This window comes from Tachysurus vachellii, chromosome 13 (assembly GCF_030014155.1).
Source record: "Tachysurus vachellii isolate PV-2020 chromosome 13, HZAU_Pvac_v1, whole genome shotgun sequence".
Classification (NCBI taxonomy): domain Eukaryota; kingdom Metazoa; phylum Chordata; class Actinopteri; order Siluriformes; family Bagridae; genus Tachysurus; species Tachysurus vachellii.
The window spans coordinates 45,608-57,817 of NC_083472.1; positions in this window are offsets into that span (position 1 = coordinate 45,608).

A 12,210-nucleotide genomic window follows, 5' to 3' on the forward strand; every position below is an offset into this window, starting at 1 on the left:
TAGAGCCTCCATCTTGGTACAGGGGACCCCCTCCTCTTAATGCATCAGCGTCAATGTAGGCAAGGGAAATAAAATCACCATAAATCGTCATGAATGCGATTTTCTAGTTTTTTTTTGGTCATTCCAAAGGTCAGACATGTATTTATCATTAAGTCCAGAGAAAATTTAAGGTTTTGATATTAAGATAATCTACTTTTTCACAATATAATACATAGTGCTAGTAGGTGTAAGTTTATTACTTACATTCTTCCACTTGAGTAAACTTCATATGAACAATCACTACTTACCTTATAGCCTACTGCATGTAACACTGCTACAATGGTGTGACTATACATGTTCATTTAAACATTTAAATTGTGTTGGTTTATTAAATATGATACACAAAGCAATTTGCAGGTGGAAGCAAATCACAAATTTGAGAGGAACATAATGTGAACAAAGTGTAGACTTTTGCTCTGCAGTTGCAGAGTATGAACCTTTGAGACATGGTGTTGTCTCAACTTATGAAAGGCACAAACCAGTGAAATTAAGCTAAAGTGATGGTTGTCTATGACATCTTGAGTCTCAACAGTGTGATCACGAAGACCAAATATGTCCTCAGCCTACTTCTGCTTTCATGACTCTGTTTAATAGAGACACTTGGGAATCTACAAACAGATTCAGATTCTGATTATTTTATTTAATGCCATGTCAGCAATCTAATAAAATATGTTTGACAGATAAGGGAATCTTACAGATCATACATAAAGTTGGGTCTTTTCACCTTTAAGCAAAAAAAGCATGGGTCAATTTTTAATGTCCTTATTAAGAGCTTCAGAATATACAACCATTGTCAGTTTTCCTAACTGTCACAAACTAATGGGTAACTAACATGGAATAGCTGTGGTCATTAACTAAGGACTAAAACAAACCAAATGTAACCAGAAATATAATTTCCTGACATTCAATATCATAAAACACATTCTCACTTGTGTAATGTAATCCCTTGCTGTCTGCTTTTTAGATTTCATTCCTTTGAACATTCAAATGCAGCACAGAAGTCCGGCATCGTGCATACATTTGAAGTACAAGAGCCCTGTTCCAAGATGGCGGCGTTTTTTTTTAGGACCCCAAGGTGACATCTAGTACAGATATCTATGGCATTCCTCAAGCAGAATGGATTCGACTGGCGGCGCTCTGAAAATGGAACAGACATTTGCGCTGAATAGAGATGGTAAAAGTGGGTGGGTCCAATATTATTGGTCTTAAAAAGTGGGTGGGTCCAATATTATTGGTCTTAAAAAGTGGGAGGGTCCTGTCCAACACACATATAATGGTTCTGATGCCCATGACTACAAATATTACACCAAATTGTTTTCATTTATCCACAATTTGTAACATTTCCTCTTTTCGTCTATTAGTCTTTTTGGCCTTATTATTTGTCTCTTAGGATGTTTTGTTTGTTCTACAGCATCCTGTCTATTTACAGTTACAGATTCTTTAGTATTGCTTTGCATTTCTAATTGCTCATTTTACTTTGCAGTTTCCAGATCATTTGTCTCACTCTCATTGATTTTTATTTCTCTCTGAGGCACTTTTAGCAAATGTCTTGTGTTTGTCCTCATTATTTTCCCATGCTCTGTTAGCACTTTGTATGACCTGGGCGTAGTCTCTTTAATCACTTTGGCCAATGGTCCCCACTGCCCATGCCCGTTTCACTATTTGAACTCCTTTCTCTCCTAAACCGTTGGACTGCGGGTACAGAGGGCTTGATGTTATGTGCTCAAAACCATAACTTTTTGCAAAGTCCTTGAAACTCTGACTTGGAAACTGTGGTCCATTGACACTTATTACAGTCATTGGAATACCATGTCATGCAAATATACCTTTTCTCTTTGCAATGACCTGCTCTGACGTTGTGCTTGTCAGCTGCACGAATTCCAAGTAGTTTGAATGATAGTCCATGAGCAACAAGTAATCTTTGTCATTAAGCTGAAACAAGTCCATACCAACTTTTCCCCACGGCTCCTTCTCTTACATTTTTCGATTCCTAAATGTCCTTCGTGCACAAGTTTCAGCATCAGTTTTCTCATTGAGATTGGCACAACAATTCTTGTTCCTTTCAGCAAAACTACATCTAGCAGTGACAGTCCATCTTTAAAATGCTGGAAAGGATTTTCCATGATCTCATCTCCAGGTATGTGAATCCTGTCCATTACTTTCTTTAACTGTTCGTCCTTCAGTGTTTCTTTGGCTGCTTCAACCCATTTTGTTGTTGACACTGGCATCTGTGCTTTGATAGAGTCCACATGAATTTGCACATCTTTCTCTGTAGTTGCAAACAGCTCCTAAATCCGCTTGTGATGCATCTGTAGAGACTTTTAGAGGCTTTTCCTGGTCATAAAAATTCAAAACAGGTTCTCTTGTTAAACTGCTTTTTAACCATGACCACTCTTTTGCCTGCTCGTCGTTCCACTTCCGCACGGTGTCTGTTTCTAACAAGCTTCTCAGTGACTTTGTATTTGCTGACAGATTTGGAACAAATTTTCCTGAGTAGTTTATTAACACTCTTTGCAGGACTTTTTTATCTCTTGTCTCTGGCATTTTGTCTATTGCTCTGATTTCTTTGTCTGGTTGTATTCCTTCTTCAGACAGTCTTTCTCCCAGGTAAGTGATTTCGCTTACTCTGAACTGGCATTTGTTTTTACTCGACTTTAATCCATTTCTTTGTGCTTGATCCAGGACCTTGCGAAGTCTTTCATCAAGCTCTTCTTTTGAGCCCCATACCACTACATCATCAATGAAGACTCTGACTCCTTCTATTCCATCAAAAAGCTGTTGCACAGTTTTGTGGAATACTTCTGGTGCTGAGCTGATGCCAAAAGGTAGCCTTTGGAAACAATGCCTTCCAAACGGTGTGTTGAAGGTGCATCATTTTGTGCTTTCCTCATCTAGCACTATCTGGTAAAATCCCGATGAGGCATCCAGTTTGGAGAAATAACATGTTCCACTCATTGCACTAGTAATGTCTGACTTTGTTGGAAGTCTGTAGTGCTCGTGTTGGATGGCCTTGTTTAAGTCTTATGCACAGTCTTAGATCTCCATCTGGTTTTTCTACTATTATGAGAGAATTCACCCATTCTGTAGGTTCTTCTATTTTTCTGATTATTCCTTCCTTTATCAGAACTTATATTTTCTCTCTCAGTCTTTCTTTTAATGCTACTGTCACCCTTCTTGCTGGATGTATGACCGGTTCTGATTCTCCTTCAGCTTTATCTTGTGTTTTCCTGGTAAATTTAATATTCCTTTGAAAACCTCTTTGTATTCTTTTATCCAGTCATTCTGAGTAATTCCTTCTGTATTTGCATCTTTGTCATTTCCTTGTATATGACATGGTCTCTCTTTAGCAATCCAGTCAACTTCCTTGTCACTCCTCTTTTCTACTAGCTGTACATTTTTCTTTGAATAACAGCATTTTGCGAAGTGATTTTTTCCTCCACAATATCTGCAGTCTTTTCCAAAAGCTGGCCATTTTCTCGGTGCATGTTTATTTCCACACTTTCCGCAACCTTTGGTTTCGTGCATTTTCTTCTTGGACGTTACTCTTTATTTTATATTACTCATTTGTCTTTAGCACGTCGAACTGTACTTCTGCTGTCTCTTTTTCCTCGTTAAAAGTCTTTAACTGAGTCCTTGCGCTTTCTGAGGCCTGGCAAATTTGTATTGGTCGTTCTACAGTGAAGTTTTCTCATTTAACAATTGCATCCTCACTCTTTTATCTTGTACTCCAATTACTATTTAATCACGTATCATGGAGTCACACAATGTTCCGAAATGACATGACTAACTTTTCAATCTTAAATCCGTGACATACTGTTCGATGGATTCTGACACTTTTTCTAGTCTGTTTCTGAAGACAAAACTTTCATATGTCTCATTTTTCCTCTGTGTACAATATTGCTCAAATTTCTCAATCACTGCATCATACTTGTGTTTTTCTTCTTCTTCCATGAAGACAAACGTGTTATACACATCCAGTGCACCAGGTCCAGCCGCTGTTAGAGTGTGAACTTCCTTCGTTCGGTTCCATCCAACACAATGGCAAGGGCATAAAGCTCTAAACTTTCCAGTTTTCATTTATATTTCCTGTCAACTTTAATTCCTCTGGCGAACGGATGGAATTCATCATTTTTAATTATTTATCCTGGTACCATGTATTGATGAGACTTACACACAGAGTATCACATTCGGAACCTTGTTTATTAACAAGGTGATGTTGCACATGCGATCATTAAACAGAAAAGGTTAGTTCACCTTTCCAGTGGTTTGTTCATCACGTGACAGCACCATAGGTTCAGGCAATGCAGTCTGAGCCGGAAATATTTTAATTACATTCTGCTGAAGTGAACGAAATGACTCGAAAAAAGATTCGTTCATTTTGCTTAATGAGATTCAGTGAACCAAATCAGTAAAATGATCCGAACTTCCCATCACTAATGAAATATTTTTATTGGCTACCGAAATGCAGAATCGTGATTTTTAAAATAAAGTAAATTACTTAGTTTAATTTGTACAAGTACAAGTAAAATTATAGAATTAAAAATATACTCATAAAAGTACAAATACCCCAAAAAATGTACACTGTAAAAAATTAACTGTAAAATTTACAGTAACTTACTGGCAACTTTGGTTGCAAATACTGTAAAATTTCCAAGAGTACTGTAAATCATTAACTACAATTGTACTGTAAAAAAACACAGCACACTGCCTTATATACATGTATATATGCTGTACATTTTTTACAGCTGTAACTAAAATTAAAGTCAAAATAATGTTTATGAATGCAAGTGAAATTACAAGAGCAACAATGAACTTGTACTGCTATACATTTTACAATAAATTAGAGCATTTGATGTGGAATTCAATTCTCTATTTGTTTGCTGTAAGTTAAAGCATTTTTGTCAAATAAAACTCACAATAACAGGTTCATTAACATAAATTTATTGTAATGGCTATTTAACATAACCAGATTCCAAAATGTATTTGGTGAAACAATAAAAAAAAGGAGATTGCACATTAAATGTAAGGCTTTAACCGACGAGCTAAAGTGTTGTTTCTGTTTACATGTTCAACACGGGTTTTAACTTGCAAGAGCAAAGAGGCATACCCACTACCTATTTTTGTTCCATCAGACAGAACATCAGCAAAGCTGTCCGGGTACTGCTTAACAATATTCTGCACTACAATCTGACACTGTGCCTTTGATGGGTTTACTTCATGTTTTTGCATGTTTTCCACTAACATGCTTACTAGCTTCCTTCGATCAGCTGGTGATGGTCTTTTTTTATTTGCAATGGCCAGTTTAATTTCGGAAGGCATGACTTCCCAAGGCACCTTAAATGTTTCAGCCCAGGCGCAAGATGCTGAAAAGCAAGCAGTAGAACGAGATGGTGTAGAACTCTCTGATCCTGGGCTTGATATATCCGAAAGAACTTGACACGATCATCGTTGGGGAGTCGAGCAGCTGGATTGTTCTAACACAAATAACCAAATAAAAAAAAAAATTAATTTGAACATGAAACATTTTACAATATGAGACAAATGGACATTAGTCAAATCAAATAAAAAAGTTAAATCAAATCAAATAAAACATACCTTCATTTTTCCATGCATTCAGTAGTTTGCGGCATTGTATAGGCCTGAGGAATTCCATGAGGTCTTCTTCTTTGACATACCGGAGGTCATCTTTTGTCTCAACACCAATAGCAGAAAGACCATGGATAAATTTTTGAAGCGTTTCATCAGAGAGACCAGGTAACGAAGAGGAGATGGCAAGTTTTATTTCCTCTAAATTAGACATACCTTAAAAAGATGGAAAAGAGTGGTGTAACACAATCACAGACAAGCCACATGTGTTATACTCCTGGAGAGGGTAATAATCTAATAGATCCTCTTGAAGTACACAGACATGTCTTGGGTCCTCATTTGTTATGCAGTATACACCCAAATCCACCAACCACACAGCACACCGTTTCTCAGACACAAAGTAAACCACAGAATTCTGGTGAACAAGAATTAGTTTAATTATGCCAACCTCCAAACCCTCATCATTACTGGCCAAAAGAACAACCATGCCTTTCCTGTTCTTTGTTCCTTTCAAAGTGATTTCAGTAGCTACTAATGTATTGCCTGGCTGAAAATCAAAATGATCAACTGATTCCCTGATCGCGTCGTTAAAATCACAAGAATATAATTCAGAGCCTTTTTCAACTTGCACAGAAAGCTAAAAGAGGTTTCCAGCAATTAAATAGGCTTGGAGAATCTGGTGCCTTTCTGCAAGTGTTGCACATACATTTTTGAAGTTGTGCAATTTTCTAGCACATTGTTTAAAATAGGTATGTTTGCTCTAAAACCGCATAGTCCATAAGCGAATGAGTGGTCCAAATTGTTTTATAAGCTCTGGGTAATGGCACAAGTAGTGATGTTTAGGCTTGAGAGGCTTAGAAGGGAAAGTCACATACCTAAAATGAATGTACTCATCAATGAGCACTTTCAGATAAGCAACCTGATCTGCCAGTATTGCTGGTGCACAAATTAGGTCTACAATTTGTCTGAGGAGTAGAACGAGCTGCCACCCTTCTGATTCTGGATCCTTAATTCGGTGTCCAACAATAACTGGTAAAAGTCTTAGAAGACACCAGTTCTGAACAGCGTGACCACAAGGCTTCTCACTCCCCAAGTTAACATCAGCTGGTTTATTGGCAGCATCATTTCCTGTGTACTTAAACTGTTTAATATAGCAATTAAGCTCTGTGAAAGTAAAGCATTTTTCTTGATTTACCAAGTAATCAATGTACAACTTAAGATCAGATGCCACAACACCCTCAAAGAGGTCATGTCCAAGGCAGGGGGGCAAGCCAGGCTGACAAACATGAAAAGAATTCAGCTGATTAAAAGGAGAGTTAAATTTGACTCCATCAATTACATTACTACCATCGCCTAAGGTAGCAAGTTCCTGAATGTTTCTCTCGTAAGACTCCACAGTTCGCTTCATAGCAGGTTCTAAAGGTGTGGCATGGAATGAGTCTCTCTCAATGGTGCAATACCTGCAGAAATGTAGGCTTCGGATAAAGTTCTCGACAAAACCACCAATCATGTGGAATCCCAGGTTGTCACCTACGATGGAACACAAAGAAGCTTTCAAAGTTTTGCCATCATTCACCACAACACCATTCTCCTCAAGATCTTCAATTATTGATCTAAAAACATGAGCTGGTCCAAAGTACTTAAAATATTGCTCATTACACAAAAGAACAAGTTGCATGTGGTCTATGTTTGACCTGTTGTGAGGTAAAATATCAGACAAGGTGAGAAACTGCCAGTAATTTGTGTTTTTTTCTAGCTGAGCCTAAAGGATTTACCACCTCAAATGAATCTTGGTAAATGATCAAACACAGAAATGATGGATCATTTTGAAAGAGAGAATTTTCAGAAAAATTCTTACCATCCTTTACATCCCGAAACAGATCATTTTCAGCTGTTTGCGAGTGCATCTGTTCATATTGATCCCTCACAGACTGGCACTGAAAGAGCACTGATGGTCTGTTTAACTGAGACATATTGAGCAAAGCACTCTTTCCCATTTCTTTCACTGACTCCTAAAAAAATAGGGACTAGCTCAACATAGTGGAAATCTTGCTTGAAAGTATGAATCTTGCTTGCTCTGTGCTGTACTTAGAACTCCACTATTATAAGCTGTCAGCAAATCCTCCCTAGACAACTGATCAATCACATCATTAATCCTTTCCTCTGGTAATTCAAGCAAAGCAAGCTTTTCTCTCAGTTTGCTAAGAAAATATGACTGCCCAATGTCATGGATGTTTTGAAATTCTTCAACAATGCCTTGAATGGTAGACTCAGGCAATAGCAATTTAGCTTGCAGTTTCAGATAGAAGAGGGTTAAATTTCTTAGAAAAAGAGATTCATCCACAACTTCAGAAAGATTTTGCTCTGCAACTTCTGATCTCTCACTCTCAGACACGACATCTGAAACTGGGGTTTCCATGGTCATAGCAGGCTCTATCAGATGGTTTACAGAGCACATTTTATGTGTCCGTGATACATGTGATGCAAATGTAGATCTCACCTTAAATGTCCTGTTGCAACCAAATGGTCCAAACCAGATCTCCAGACCTGACTGAATATGGCTCTTTAAATGAGACAAAAGCTGTGTTAGGGTCCCACATTGAACTTCACAAAAGTCTACATGGCATTTAAATGTTTTATCACACATCTGTGCCTGATGCTCTTTAGCAGCAGACTGGTGATGTTCCCTGTGATTTCTGTATATGTGGGACTTCAATGAAGAAAACTTAGTGAAAATATGTGGGCAATCAGGTACAGCACATCTAAAACCTGATTTAGGCACATTTCTATGTAATTTCACATGCTGCACAAAACTCAGGATTGTACTGCTCTCATTATTACAAAAGTGACAGATAAACATTTTCAACTTTAAAAAAATATAAACTTCACAAGCTAATAAATGCACAGCAATAAAGCATGTGCACTGCAAACTAACGTTAATGGCTTGGCAGTCAAGTTAAACACTATTTAACTGCATAAAACCTACACAATCAAGTTAAAAGCTTAAAACGTTTAAAAGCTTACATGTCTACTACCAACAACAATGTAAAAGAATGTTATACCGAGCAGTTATCAATAATCTTATAGTAAAATGACAGCATGGCCACACTTTAATGGTGAAGAAAATATAGACAGCTAATCGTTAATCTGTGACGACTCATCAAGCAAATCCATCATAAAATTGGACAAATAATCTTAAAAAGTAAAATTAAAAAAACAGTTGTCTATTGTAAATATTTACTGTAAAAACTACAGCAATTTTTAACAGTGTACTTAATTACAGTAATGTTAGTAGTTGTAGTTTGTTACCTTCACCACTGTTAATAACTGCCAACTTGAAGGATTTAGGTTGGATGTTTGTAAGAAATAAACAACGACGGATGTGTTTTGTGTTTTATTGTTTGTTTGAGCATCTTCAAATCTCAGCAGCTTCATTATCCGAATCAGACCTCTGGCTCCTCGGCCACGTGACCTCATTGTAACCCGTCGTGCATCGCGCCAGAAACAAACATGTTTTCCCACCAGTGCTGACGCCGATCTTTCACCCAGGTCTTAAAATGCACTGCTGCTGCCAGCGAAAATGCAGCAAACAGTAAATGCTGTTTTTTGTAGCAACCGCATACACCAAGGCGTGTTCCATTTCATTTGCCCCGGAAATGAGGTAAAATATATTAGCATTTTGGGCGTGAGTAGAAAGATTGGATCGATATCCGATTCGCCGAGACGCATTTATGTGGCCTAATGAAAATGGTACAGTTTTAACAAATCAGATAGCTATCGGATCAGAGAAAACACATGAAGTGACCGGGTGTAAAAAGGCCCTTAATGTCTGTTCCTCTAAATTAATTCAAGGAGCTTTTAGGGCATGTCATTTAAATACTCGAATTTGAAAGAAAACAACTAAAAGAGTCATAAAAGGGAAACATTAAAACAAATGAATCAGTAATGTATATTGTAGCAGTATATGTGAATGCTTTTTTTATGTTCTGGCACCTCAGAAAACCCAAGTAATGAAAATAAACTGACAATTAATTTGAAACAAGTATAACCAATACAATTATAACCCAAGCACCGAAGCATTTACAGGTGCAAATTACAAATAAAGACTTCCTTCAAATAATCAAACAGTATTAGAATAAGTAAAAGTTATTAAGATGCAAAGATTATAACAAACCAAGAAACACTCTCCAAGTGTAAACTTGCATTTGTTCTATGATGCACCTAAAGTATAATATGCCCTAAGGCTGTCTTCAATAGAATTCTCACACAATGTGATTCAAGGCGGGCTTTTATTTTTTATTTTTATAATTACTGGTGCCAGTTGGATTTGGCTGTCAGGTTTGGTCGGCTTTGTGCCTTTTAGACGGCTACCATCTTATCTCATAAACACTTCTCGGTTTCCCAAACATATCTCGCCAGCGACTCTGTGTGTGCTACTAATGTCTTTTTTCCTCTATTCTCAAGATTAACATTTATCAAGCATCGCGATAGTTGCATCAGCTGCTAATCAGCTGTCCACGAGGCGCACCAATCCGGCACGACTTCAGTAATTTCCCCTCCTTTAAATCCTCGCCTTCGAGCCGCTCCTACGTATCACCGCTGCTGCGAACCAACGGGAGGCACGGTGGCTTAGTGGGTAGCACGCGGCAGGGGCACCTAGTTCCCTCTCCCCACGCCTAGCTCCGACTCAGCCCGCACATCACATGCCGCCTTTGGGGAGACGCCCCTGATCGCGTTTTGCGGTCCTACGGCACCACACATCAGTTATGTTGGGGGGTCCGCTCTGGCATATGGTTTTATTTTGGGGGTCTATTCATTCCCATACACACACACATATACACCAACACACACACATATACTGTACACACACACACATATACAAAAACACACAAACACACACACACACACACACAGGCTGTACTCTGATTAGCCATAATGTTAAAACCAGGGCAGAATCTCCAGCTTGGCAATATTTCTAAGGTGAAGAAGGCTGTGTTTGTAATATGGTGATATGATTTTAAAGACAATTTACTGTCTAATAAACACCAGGTCTTTCACTGTAGAGCTACTAGTAACAGTACATCCCTCAAAAATGGAAGTTAAAGTGTGAGAGTTTCTGTGTACTAGTTTTTGGACAGATAAGTAATATCAGTGTTTAACAATTGAAAATTACAGCTCATCCAATCTTTTATCTCTCTAATGCACTGAGTTAATTTGGACAATTTAGATATTTATCTGGTTTTGATGAGATATATAACTGTGTATCGTCAGCATAACAGTGTAAACTAATTCCATGCCTAAAGGAAGCATGTATATCGAGAAAAGAAGAAGTCCTAAAACTATTAGTTCTACTTGATGGTGACATGCAGTGTTGGTCCGAAGCTAAGAATCAGAATCAGAATCAGAATCAGAAAGGTCTTTATTGCCAAGTATGTTTTCACATACGAGGAATTTTTCCTAGTACAGGAGCTCCACAGTGTAAACATATAGCAATGGTAAGAAATTAACACATAAATAATAGACCGTTGTATGTGCAAATTGAAATATAAGTGTGCAAATTTAAGTATAGATGTGCAAAATAAAATATAAATGCGTACTTGTAGACAATGTAAGAACAGGGTTTGTTCTGTGTATGTTAGGTGTTCATCAGATGTATGTTAAGTGTTCATCAGATGGATTGCCTGAGGGAAGAAACTGTTCCTATATCTGGTCGTTCTGGTGCTCAGGGCTCTGTAGCGTCGGCCAGATGGCAACAGTTCAAATAGTAAGTGTGCTGGATGTGAGGGGTCCAGAGTGAGGGAGTGTGCTGAATGTGAGGGGTCCAGAGTGATTTTCTTTGCCCTTTTGCTCACTCTGGAGAAGTACAGGTCTTGGAGAGTGGAGAGAGTTGTGCCAATGATTCGCTCAGCAGTCCGGACTACACTCTGTAGTCTCCTGAGGTCAGATTTGGTAGCTGAGCTGAACCAAACAGTCACTGAAGTGCAGAGGATGGATTCAATGATAGCAGTGTAGGACTGTTTCAGCAGATCCTGTGGCAGGTTGAACTTCCTCAGCTGATGAAGGAAGTACAACCTCTGCTGAGCCTTTTTCACAATGGAGTCAATGTGAATGTCCCACTTCAGGTCCTGGGAGATTGTGGTTCCCAGGAATCTGAATGACTCCACTGCTGTGACAATGCTGTCCATGATGGTGAGTGGGGGGAGAGCAGGGGGGTTTCTCCTGAAGTCCACGATCATCTCCACTGTCTTGAGCGTGTTCAGCTCCAGGTTGTTAAGGCTGCACCAGACAGCCAGCCATTCAACCTCCAGTCTGTAAGCAGACTTGTCACCGTCCTGGATGAGGCCGATCAGTGTGGTGTCTGTCGTCTGCAAACCTCAGGAGCTTGACAGAGGGGTCATTAGAGGTGCAGTCATTTGTGTACAGAGAGAAGAGCAGTGGGGAGAGGACACAGCCCTGGGGGGCGCCAGTGGTGATGGTGCGGGTGCTAGATTTGAGTTTCCCCAGTCGCACTAGCTGCTGCCTGTCTGTGAGAAAGCTGGTGAACAAGTCATTTGTAACTTTAACAAGTGCAGGTTCTGTGTGATG